Consider the following 11929-nt stretch of genomic DNA (forward strand, 5'->3'; position numbering starts at 1 on the left):
AATACTCCTTTACTATATAATAGCGTTTAATATCTACCCTATAAAGGGGTTTAGGTATAAAGCTATTTAATTTTAGTATCTTAACTAAATACTTTATCTATATTATATATAACCTTTCTATTCTCCTTAAGATATAAACGATTTAGATAATAGTAAAGTAATCTTTATAGAATTAAGGATTAAGCCTAAGCTAGCTAATAAACCGCTACTACTAATAGATATCGCTTTTATTTTAACTACTACTACTACTATAATTATAGATCTAACTACTTTATTAAATAATAATAGCGCGTATTACCTTACTAGGGCGTTAATATCTTTAACTATAACGCGATAAATAAATATAGTAAGAACTTAGATAAAATAGCTAAACTCCCTTATTATAGTATTTATTTTATTATTTTCGGCTTAGTATAAGAACGTATAAATAAGTACGCTTAATATATAGAGGTATAAGGAGGGACTTATTAGTTTAATATATATTTCGCCTATTTATATTCTCGATCTATTATAATAGTATAGCTCCTATATTAAAATAGTTAATATTTTAATCTATATAGCTTTAACTAATAAAGATTATTAAAAGATTAACTAGATTCTTTATTATATAATTAAGTAAAATAAGCTAATAGCCCTTATATAATTCTCTAGGGCTATTTATAAGACTATATTATTTATTAACTTCTTTATAAAGGTATAAATTACTATAGTAAATATAAAGTATACGATCTATATACTATACTTATTTAAGATTAAAGATAATAATAATTTATTATCTTTATTCTTAAATAAAAAGGATAAGGAGAGTCTAAAGCTAGTTTAAGGAAGTTATATAAAACCTATAATAAATAAGTAGGAAAGGAAAGCTATAAAGCTATTTATAGGGAAACGTAAGTAATTAAGCTAGATAGCTATTAAATAAAGTATAAAAAAGAAGGATATAATAAACTAAGCGCGTTTAGTATTTAATATACCTCTAACTAATATAAACTCTATTATATTATTTAGTATAAAAAGGAAAGAGGAGAAATAAGTAATAATAAATTATTTTACTTTTAATATAGATATATTATAAGTTAAATTCTCGCAAAGAGAAATATAAGAAGTATATAAAAATATATAAAGATAAAATTAAAAGTAAGGGGCTAGATAGGCAGTATAGAGATATTTAATTCTTATAGGGGTAGTAATTAAGGTAAAGGAGTAATTATTCTATTGCCTTAATTTTCCTTCTTTCCTCTATCTAATACCCTTCTTTATACCTATCTAGCATCTTAATTAATAAAGAAGATCCTACTTAAAGAAGCTACTAATATCCTTTTAACTACTAAGCTTTTTACCGGTTTTTCCCCTCCTTTCTAGCCGTTGCCAGTATATCCGTCTTATCTCTCGCTACCTTTATAAGAAGCTATCGCTACTTTTACTTCCCCTCTTTCCCCTACCCTCTTCTTTATACCTCCTTTTAGCTCTTTCTTTAAAATATATTTTTTAGCTTCCTAGGTCCCTCGTACTAAGGGATATCTCTAAGAACTACGAAATTAAGCTATATTTCGCGATATACCCCCTTAGTTATAGCCTGCCCTTATAGAAAGGGTAAAGCTAAATACCTAGGCCGGTAAGCGTTTAAAGGAGGTCTTAGTCTATACTTATCCCTTACTTAAGAAATCCGGGTTTTAGCCCTAGGCTCTTTTAGACCTACTTTAAGAAAAAGGGGTCTAAGGAGGAAATTAAGTCCTATAAGAAAGGGGGGCTTCTTTAAGGATAAGTCCTTAAAAAGGGGACCTTTTAAGAAGAATAAGTCTTAATTAAGCTAGGGGCCCTTCTTTAAGATAAGTCCTAATTCCTTTCTTTAGTTATAGACGTCTCCTTCCTCCTATATACTATTAGCTCCTCTTATAAACTCTTAAAGAGGGTTTCTAAGGATAGCTTCTCTCGAACGTTTTCTAGCTTAATTTACTATAAAAAGACAGCTAGCTTCTACTTTAATAAGGGCTTTATAAGACCGTTAGCTTTTATTAATACCGTTAGAACCTAACGGACGGAAATAAGTCCCTTTTAGACCTCTTAGTATAACTAATACTAATAGATATCGATATACTATAGCTAAGTCGATAGCTTACTATTTTCCTTTATAAGAATCTATATAGTCTATATATTATTATATTCTATAGCTAATAGGGTCGGAATTTATAGTCGTAAAGATATTAATAGCTAGCTAAGGAAAATCGCTTCTTTTAATGCTTTTAAAAGAGCTAGTAGCTTTACTTCCGTATTTAATATAGTAACGGTAGCTTACTTTAAAGTTCTCTAAGTAATAGTTCCTTTAAAAAGGGATATAATATACCCCTATAAGCTCTTTCTATCTAAGGAATTATCTATAAAGGATGAATCGCTTAAATAAAGAAAGATTTTAGTAGCTAATTTCCTTCCCTACCCTCCTAGGCGTAGACTATATAATCTCGTTAAATAAAGATAAAGGATTACTTAGTCTACTACTTCTTAGTGCCTAGGGCTAGGATTCTAGTTATGCCTAGCTAGCTAGGAGACTATAAAAGAGATATCCGGTCTAGTAGAAATAGGTAAAAAAAGTAAGGAGCCTACCTTCTATTAATATCGGTATTTCTCTTACTCCTTAGCTTAAAAGGACGGATTATATAAGGGAATATATATCACGGTACGATTAGTTAGGTAGTAGAGATAGCTAGAGGTACTACGCTATATATATTATATTTTCCTCGTTATAAGACTAAAGCTTACGAGAAGAGGGATTTCTCCTCTTTAGTTAGAGTAGCGAGTAGTCTATAATATATAAGCGGGGTAGGTATAATTCCCTACCGATACCCTACCGATATATTAGTACTATATACCTAAGTGCTTTATTAGCCCGTACCTCCTAGTAGCGCTCTTATAATTATCTCCCCTCCTATATAGACGTCTTAGCTATATTTTTAATATATATTACTTTCGCTACGCTATATATATTTAGTTAGGAAGAGAGGTAGTTTCGGTTATATATCGCGCGTATACGCCTATATAAGTATACGTTAGTCTACGCTCTATAACGTTAATAGTTATTATACTAGCGGTTGCCGCTAAGTAACTATTACGGTATTACTTATATATCGGCCGCGTAACTATAATATAAAGAGCATACGTATATATCTCTTACTTTTTTTATTTTCTTTTTCTTTTTTAACTCTTCCGCTTATAATTACTATAGAGTTTTATACCTTTTTTTATTAATCCCTTATACCTTTTTATATTACTTTTTATCAACGATTTATTAATAATAATACCTTTTATACTAAAGAAGATAAAGAACTATAACGCTAATTTCCTACGCTATATATAGGAGTAGGTAGCGGCGGGTTTGCCCTTAAAGTATAAGCGATCGGCCTAAAAGTCTTATAGCGACGCTAGTTCCCCCTTAGCGAAGAAAGCTAAGAAAGGTATAAGGGAATCCTAGTCCTAGGAGACTTTTAGTCTAGGACCTAACGTTAGCGAGGGTCGTGCCCTTATTACCCCGCTAAATACCTCGACTTTAACTACTAATAAGCCTACCTCTATAGGCCTAAAAACTTATAAGTCTATTACCCTTATTAGCGATACTAATACTAGTAAGGAGATCGTGCCTAAGCGCTCCTAGGTAAGTGCCGATAACCCGGCTACTTTATCTTAATAGGGCGGCTCTAGCTAATAGGAGATTATCGCCTAGGCCGCTCCTTAGAATAAGTAGGCCGATATTAATAACGAGGCCTAGCTAAATAAGGGCTAAGACTATCTTAATACTTAGCCGAATAAGGGCTAAGATAACGATAATAGTAATAATAGAGACGGCCGTAATCCGACTCCTCTTACTAATAAACCTAAGAATAGCAGCGCTAAAGATAAGGGTACCTAGGCGGCGGTATAAGGCGGTCGCGCTCCTATAAAGAAGCGCACCTAATCTAAGGCTAAAGCCCGCTTAGTTAAGGCCTATAGGGTTATCCCTTATAAGCTCTAGTATATATATTATTTTAGGACGGTCGTTAAGGAGTATAGTACGACCGAGCCTAAGCCTATTAAGGTACTTTTAATTAGCTATATTTTCTTAGGGGTTTCCTCGACGCGCTATAAGTAGTGCTATAAATATACCGCGACCTATAACTAAGTAAGTTTCCCCTTAACTTTAAATATTATAATTAATAAGCTAATCCTTCTTAAGGCCGCTACTCTTATATCTAATAACTAGGCCGATATAGTTACTATCGTTAAGTACCTACGCGAGCTTAATAAGCTAAAGACTAGTAATAAGGATACTAAGGACGATAGCTTAGATATAGGCGTACTTGTTTTCGAGGAGGCTAATCGGCGCCGTCTCGCTATTATAGTATAGTATTTAGCTAAGGCTTTCGACGCCGCTAAGACGGCCTATCGTAAGTCCTTTAAGACTATAGGTATATAGAAGTCTACTATCGTAAGTTTTATCCGACCCTTTTATTAGCGACCGCCTAATAATATACTAGGTCGAGCGTGCCGACTACTATACGCTAATTAATAAGCGTTATAAGCTTATTATTCGCCTTAACCCCGCGCCCTTATTCGATATCGCCTATATAAGCCCGGAGTACTAGGCCTAGGAATCCTAGTTAAAACTCCGCCTTATCGACGGCGATATAGGCTATAGTTTATAGTAATACGCCTTACTATTTACTAAGGCTAAGGTAAGTACTATACTAATAGAGATAGGTCTTAATACGGAGGATAAGGAAGGAGCGGAGGATAGGGTGGTTCTAGTATTTCTAGAGGTATTCGGTATAGTAAAGGGGGCGCCTTAGTTAGTTCCCGCTATACCGGTAAAGAAGAGGGGTAGTTAGAAGTAATAGATAGGTCTTATCTTTCTTTTATTTAGCTATAACTATCCTTCTCTCTTTTATTATTAGGGCCTTAGTAGAGTTATAGTTTAGTTTTATTTTCCTTAATAATATTTAATAAGTAGTATAGATAGTTTTCCCTATTCTCTTATTTTACTATTTTATATATAGTTATAGGACGTTCGGGCGTGCCGATATATTAATAAGTCAGTAGCGATTTAGTAGGGATTCGTTACCGATTCGGTAGCGTCTCTTTATACTAGTAGGTTTCCCTACCTTACTTAGTCTTATACCTCTTTTTCTTAGTTAAGTAAGTAGTATATTCTTTAATAAGGTCTTAGCTATTCGCTATATCTTTAGCTTCGACCTATTAGTTATACTTAGCTAGCTATCCTTTCTATTTAATAAAGAAAAAGGTATCGCCCTTAGATCTCTTTTAGTCTTTAATCTCTTAGACTTCCTATTTACCTTTATCGTCCTCTAAGTCTAGTATTAATAGGGTTTCGCTATCTTTATAAGTGCCTTTACGCTCCTTCTATAGCTCTAAAAGACTAATATAGAAAACGTTATAAAGGTATAAGTACTTCTTAGGGAGTATAAGATAATATACTTACTTTTTAATAGCTTATAAGACCTAAAACGGTCTAATATACTTAGGTAAGAGTTTTCTTTTTTCGTCCTTAAGGCGTAAGTTCTTTATCGATAATACTATAAGGTCTCTTACTTTTAGTATAAGCGGTTAGTGCCTTAAATCGTAGTATTTCGCTTACGATTTAATAGCCTTTCCCTAGTATTCCTTAAGCCTCTTTCGTAGCTCTTATAGCCTAGTAACTCTTACTCTTACTTTAGGTACCCCCCTCTAAATAATATTATCTTTAGTATTAATATAGAAGTTTAGTTAGTAACCTATTAACGCTTCGTTAGGTAATAACCTAGTTATCGCGTTCTTTATATTATTATATATAAATTAAGTAATACGTAGGAGTAACGCTTAGTTAGTTTATTCTAAGTTAGTAAAGTATCTTAAGTAGTACTATATAGCTTAGTTTATTTATTCCGTTTACCTATCGGTTTATAGGTAAAATACTATCGATAGCTTATATTTTACTTATAAGATAAAATAGAGATCTAACTAAAACTTACTTATAAATAAGGACCCTCTATCTAAGATAATGCCTTTTAGAGGTCTATATACTAATTTAACTTAGTAATAGAATAATTCTACTAGCTCTAAGGCTATTATTATCTTAGAGATAGAAAAGAAGAGGCAATACTTAGTATATCGGTCTATAATTACTAAGATCGTATTAACGTCTCGTTTATTATACTATACTTTAAGTAGACCTATAGTAAAGTCTATTAATAATTCTTCCTTTAGTCGTATAAGATATAGTAACGATTATATAGTACTATAAGGGCGATGCTTCTTAGATACTATACCTTAATATACTAGGTATAACTAGACGTATTTATTTACGTCTTTTATTATTTTATCCTAGTAGAAGTTCCTCGTTAGTAGTTTACTAGTACGTTAAGAGCTAAAGTATCCTACTAATAGATCGTTATAGAAGAGCTATATTAGCTCTTACTATAAGGCTGCCTCTAAAGGCACTACGATATAACCCTTCTATAGTAGTAGTCTATCTAGGCGCACTAACTAGAAACCCTTTCCTTTTAAGAAGTCTTTAGTCTCCTTTAGCTTACTAATTACTATATTAACCGACTAAGTATATTTTAGTATCTCTAGTAATAGTTCTAGAACTTCTACTATATAAACCTTTATATAGTAGGCCGCTTCTTTAGCGTAAGATTATAACTAGCTCTCTCTTTAGCTTAATCGGCTAATCGTTTAGGTCTCGCGCTTAAATTATTATAGTTTCGCTATAGATAAGCTTATATATTTTCCTTATATAAAGGCACTTTACTACGCTTATATTAACTTAAGGTTAAGTATCTCTTTACTTATAAAAACGCCTTATTATTTCTCTATATAGATATAGTATTAATAGTAGCTAGCTTCGCTTATAGCTCTAGTAATAGTTCCGTAAATAGGGGCCTCTCGCCTTTATATCTAGGCATTCTTAATAGTACGTCCGCTAGGTTAGATTTACCTATATAATACTTAATCGTAAAGTTAAATAGTATTAAATATATATACTATCTTACTTACCTCTTATTTAAGGAGGTCTAGTATATAAACGTTTAAAGGTTATAGTAGTCCGATAATACCTTTACTTTATACGCTGCCCCTTTAATATAATATCGCTAGTATTTAAATAACTTAACGATAGTAAAGAGTTCTTAGTTTAGAATACTATAATTAAGTTCGGCTCTAATAAACTTCCTTAACTAAAATATAATCGGATAATAACGCCCTTCGTTATTAGGTTAAGAGATAATCCCTACTATTACGAATTACGATATATCTATTTCGATATAAATATGTCTTTTTAGATCGTAATATTAAAGGAGTAGGGCTCCTTAAAAAGTATCCTTAAGAGCCTAAAACGCTACCCTTTTAGTAAGGTTTAGCTTTATACTCCCTAGCTTCTTCCTATTCTTACTCCCTTTTAGTAATATAGTTAAGGGCGCTATAACTCCTAAATACTTATATATAAATCGTCGGTAAAAATTATAGAACCTAAGGAAAACCTAAATATTATAGTAGGTTATAGGTTTAGGCTATTAAGCTATTGCCTCTACCTATTAAGGGTCTATTAATACCCTATCGATAGATAATATAAACCTAAGGAACTTAACTAACTATTAATAGAAGATATACTTCGATAGTTTTATATAGAGCTCTATAGCCCTTAGCCTTTCTATTACTTATCTTAAGTATTTAATATATTCTTCTCTTATTTTAAAGTATATAAGGATATCGTTAAGGTAGACTATATAGATTATATCTATAAGCCCCTTAAGCGCCTAATAGATATAGCTTTAAAATATAGCTAGTGCGTTAGTAAGTCTAAAGGGTATTACTAAGTATTTAAAATATCTATAATATATTTAGAAAGCGGTCTTTTATTTATCTCCTTCTTAAATTTAAATACGTTAATATATATTCTATATATTAATCTTAGAAAAATACTTAGCTCCTTAATAGCGGTTAATAATCTCTAAAATAAGGGGTAAAGGGTACCGATTCTTTTATATAACCCGGTTAAGTCCTTAGTAGTCTATATATAGCTATAAGGTGCTATCCTTTTTTAGAATAAAAAGGATAAGCGCCCTAGCTAGGCTCTTTAACTCCTAGATTATTTTCCTTTTTATCGCGTCTTAGATCTAATCGCGTAATACTTAGAGTTCCTTTTATAATAGAAGGTAAATCGGTCTATAAGGAGGTTCTATATTAAGGATTAAATTAATTAAGTAATCTATTCCCTTTCTAGCTAGTAATAAATTAGATTTATTAGCTAAGATGGTATCTTTAAACTAGTAGAGAGTTAATAGGATTTCGGCCTATTCTTCTTATAGAATCCCTTTATCTTTATCTTTATCTAGTAGTAGGATTAGCTTAGGATTAAGCGCTATTATATATACCCTTACTTCGTTCTTATATTCTTAAAGGAATCTATAGGGGTTCTATAGGGTTTCGCTACTTAGTTAATACTTAAACTACTACTATCGTTTCTATAAAATAATATAGATATATTTATCCTCTAAGGTAGTAACTAATAAAAGGATTAGTACCTAATCGTTTAGCGTTAACTTATTAGTACCGATATAGAAATAAGTAATTATCTTTTCGGTGCCCCTTATATTTATTATTTAGAGTAGCACTAACTATACTCTATACTCCCTTACCTTACTATTATTAAGCCCTAATAACTTAGGGTATAATAGCGCTATTTATAGTAATCCCTACTATTAAGTAAAGTATATATCTATAAGGTTAACGGTATTATAAGTATCTAAGTATATAGGGACTTTAGTAGGGTTTCGCCTTAATATTATTATAGGAGTTTTAAGTAACTATCTTATAAGTATTAAGTTTACTAAGGGAGAGGCGTTTACCTTAATATCTTACCTTTTCCCTATTTTATAGTATTAAGTCTAAGAGTCTTTACTAGGGTTTCTACCTTTAGAGAATTAGTATATTCCGTAGATAGGTATCCCGGCTTATTATATTAGAAATATATAATTCCTAATCGAGTAAAAGATCCTCTTCCTCGATAACGTCCCTTAGTTCGGCCCTTAGTAGGTATATCGCTAGCTTACTAGTTATTAGTTAAATCGGTAGTATTTCCTTAACGATTTAGCCTAGCTTATCGGCCTCTTTAATTCCTTCCCTTATACGTACCGCCTTAAGGTATAGTACTACTTCTATTCCCGGTTCCTCTAAGGGTAGAAGTAGTATTAATACGTCGCCTCTTATTAGTAGTAGTATCTTAATATCGTTAGGCGACTTATATAAGCTCTTCCCGTTAGTAAGTATAGATAGGTATCGAATAGAGGTTAATTTAGTCTCGAAGTTATAGCTCTAGCTTAGCGAAAAACGTAAGAGTACGCGCCTTTTCCGATAAGCGTTCGAAATACCTCTCTAAGGAGTTAAGGTATAAGCTAAACTCTAGGAGGGACTAGCCTTCTTATTAGCGAGCCTCCTTTAATTACGTCGCTAATAGTATCTCCTTATTTATAGTATCCTTAATTAAGATAAGTATCTATTCCTTAAAGTATACCTAATCTATACTATATTTAGTTCGGTTAATTAGCGTTTATTCTTTAAGGTATCGGCGCTATCTCGCTTTATAGTCGCTATATATATAATCTACCGTATAGAGGATCTTTATTTTATTATAACGAAAGCGTCTAGGCGCTGCCTTAAAGGCGTCCTCTAGATCGTAAGTCTAGTCTAGATATTTCCGTATATTAATAGGTTAGGATAATTAAGCGATGTTTTTAATCTTAACCTCGCTACCGCGACTACCGTCCGATTTAGGGGAGTAGGACCGTCGACGTTTCCCTAAATAGATAGCGATAGTACCGGCGCGTTTAGCAATTTCTTCCTCTAATTATATAACGCGATCTTATAGGCGTTTTATCTTCTCTAGCTCCTTAACGCGCGCTTATAAGGCCGTAAGCTTTTCCTTATAAGACGGTTATCTTATACTTATAGGTAGCGATATCTTTAATATAGTTATAACGCCGTCTATAGTAGGGGTCTATTCCGAGGATATATCTTCTTATTCTTTATCTCTTAAGTAGATACTTAATATATATAACGAAGAGGCCTCGACTAGTTAATTACTACGTCGCGCTATAGGAGCGTTATATAGTCTTCTCTAAGTAGCTATCTTTACTAAGTAACTAAAAAGGGAAGCTTTAGAAATTATAAGGGAATATATATTATAGTACGATTAGTTAGGTAGTAGAGATAGCTAGAGGTACTACGCTATATATATTATATTCTCCTTATCGTAAGACTAAAGCTTACGAGAAAAGGGATTTCTCCTCTTTAGTCGGAGTAGCGAGTAGTCTATAATATACGAGCGGGGTAGGTAGGATTCCCTACTAATACCCTACTAATATATTAGTACTACGTACCTAAGTGCTTTATTAGCCCGTACCTCTTAGTAGCGCTCTTATAGATTAAGTAAAAGCTTTTTATTTAATATTAGTATAAAGGGAAGCTTCTTATTAAGGGAATTAAAGAGGAATTTATAAGCGACCTTATTAATATAGGCGTCTTAGGTAAGCTAGATAGTCCGTTAGGACCTATTTTAAAGGATTTATATCCCTAGGAACTACCTTAGCTCCCTTAGCTTAGTTATCTTATACCTTTATTATAGGCCTTATATAGCCTCCCTAGTAGTAGCTTCTTCCTCTTTTAGGTAGGCCTAGATAATATTATCGACGTAAAAGAAGACTATAATTTTACCCTTTTATATTATATACGGTTCCTAAGGGACTTTCTTAAAGCCTAGGGCTTTAAGGGAACCTATTAAATGCTATTGCTAAAGAAGGGGTAATCTTTATAGTCTATATAGAGCTTTCCTAAGCTATAAAACCTTTCCTAGCTATTAGAAACTAAGAGTAAGTTATATATAGATAACTTCTTCTTCCTTAAGTAAGTAGTTAATTAAAGCGTTAACTATATCTATTTAATTAAGTTTAAGGTCGAATTCTATTACTATAGCTATAAGGGTCCGAAAAGATATCTCTACTAAGGTAGTTACCTTAGTAGGTAGATCCCCTTTTTCCTATTAATTCCTATAGATAACTAGCCGGGCTTTATATTTCTAAAGGAAGCTATATTTATTAGTCCTATAGATAATAACCTACTTATAGCTAAGGACTTATTTTCCTCTTACCTTTTCCTTAAGGACTTCTTTAAAAGACCCTATCTCCTTATATAAGGCTAGGTAGTCTTTCTAGGTCTAGGAAAACTAGTCTCTAAAAGGGTGTCTTTCTAGCTGCTTTTAGTTTACTAGTAGGTTTAGGAGGTCTCTTTTATATACCTTCCTTACTAATATCTATAGCTTAAATAGCCGGCCTACTATAAACGCTCTATAAGAACCGTCTTTTATATACGTTAGATAGAAGTTAGGAAAACGATCGAAATAAAGGAGAAATTAGTCTTCTTTTATATTAGTTACTATACCTTCCTTTACTTCTTAAAGTAGGGATAAAAAGGCAGCTAGGTAATCCTTTAAGAGAGATACCTTTCCTACCCCCTTAAGGGTTAAGACAGGAAGACTAACTAAAAAAGCTGCTTTTAGATCTTCTTCTTACGTAAGAGGAGGTATAGGGAGGTAGGCGTATTCTAGCTCTACCGCTTTCCTATAGTCTCTTTCTTCGTTTAGATTATTTAATCTAATAGCTTCCTCTTCTTTTTCTTTAAAGTTAGCGTTATCCTCGATTACTTTAACGTCGGTTTCTTCTTTTATTTCCTTATCTAGGACCTTTTCTTAAGACTATTAAGAAGGGGGGGTTTAGATCTTTTAAATTAGCTAACGTTATAATAGTAAGAGGGGCTATTAATCCCTCTTTTTATTAAAGAAGCTAGATTCGTTAAAAACTATATCTTTAGTTAAAATAACTTTTTATAAAAGAGGAATCTAGATCTAGAA

Source organism: Hirsutella rhossiliensis (assembly GCF_020360975.1).
Source record: "Hirsutella rhossiliensis strain HR02 chromosome Unknown scaffold00010, whole genome shotgun sequence".
Classification (NCBI taxonomy): domain Eukaryota; kingdom Fungi; phylum Ascomycota; class Sordariomycetes; order Hypocreales; family Ophiocordycipitaceae; genus Hirsutella; species Hirsutella rhossiliensis.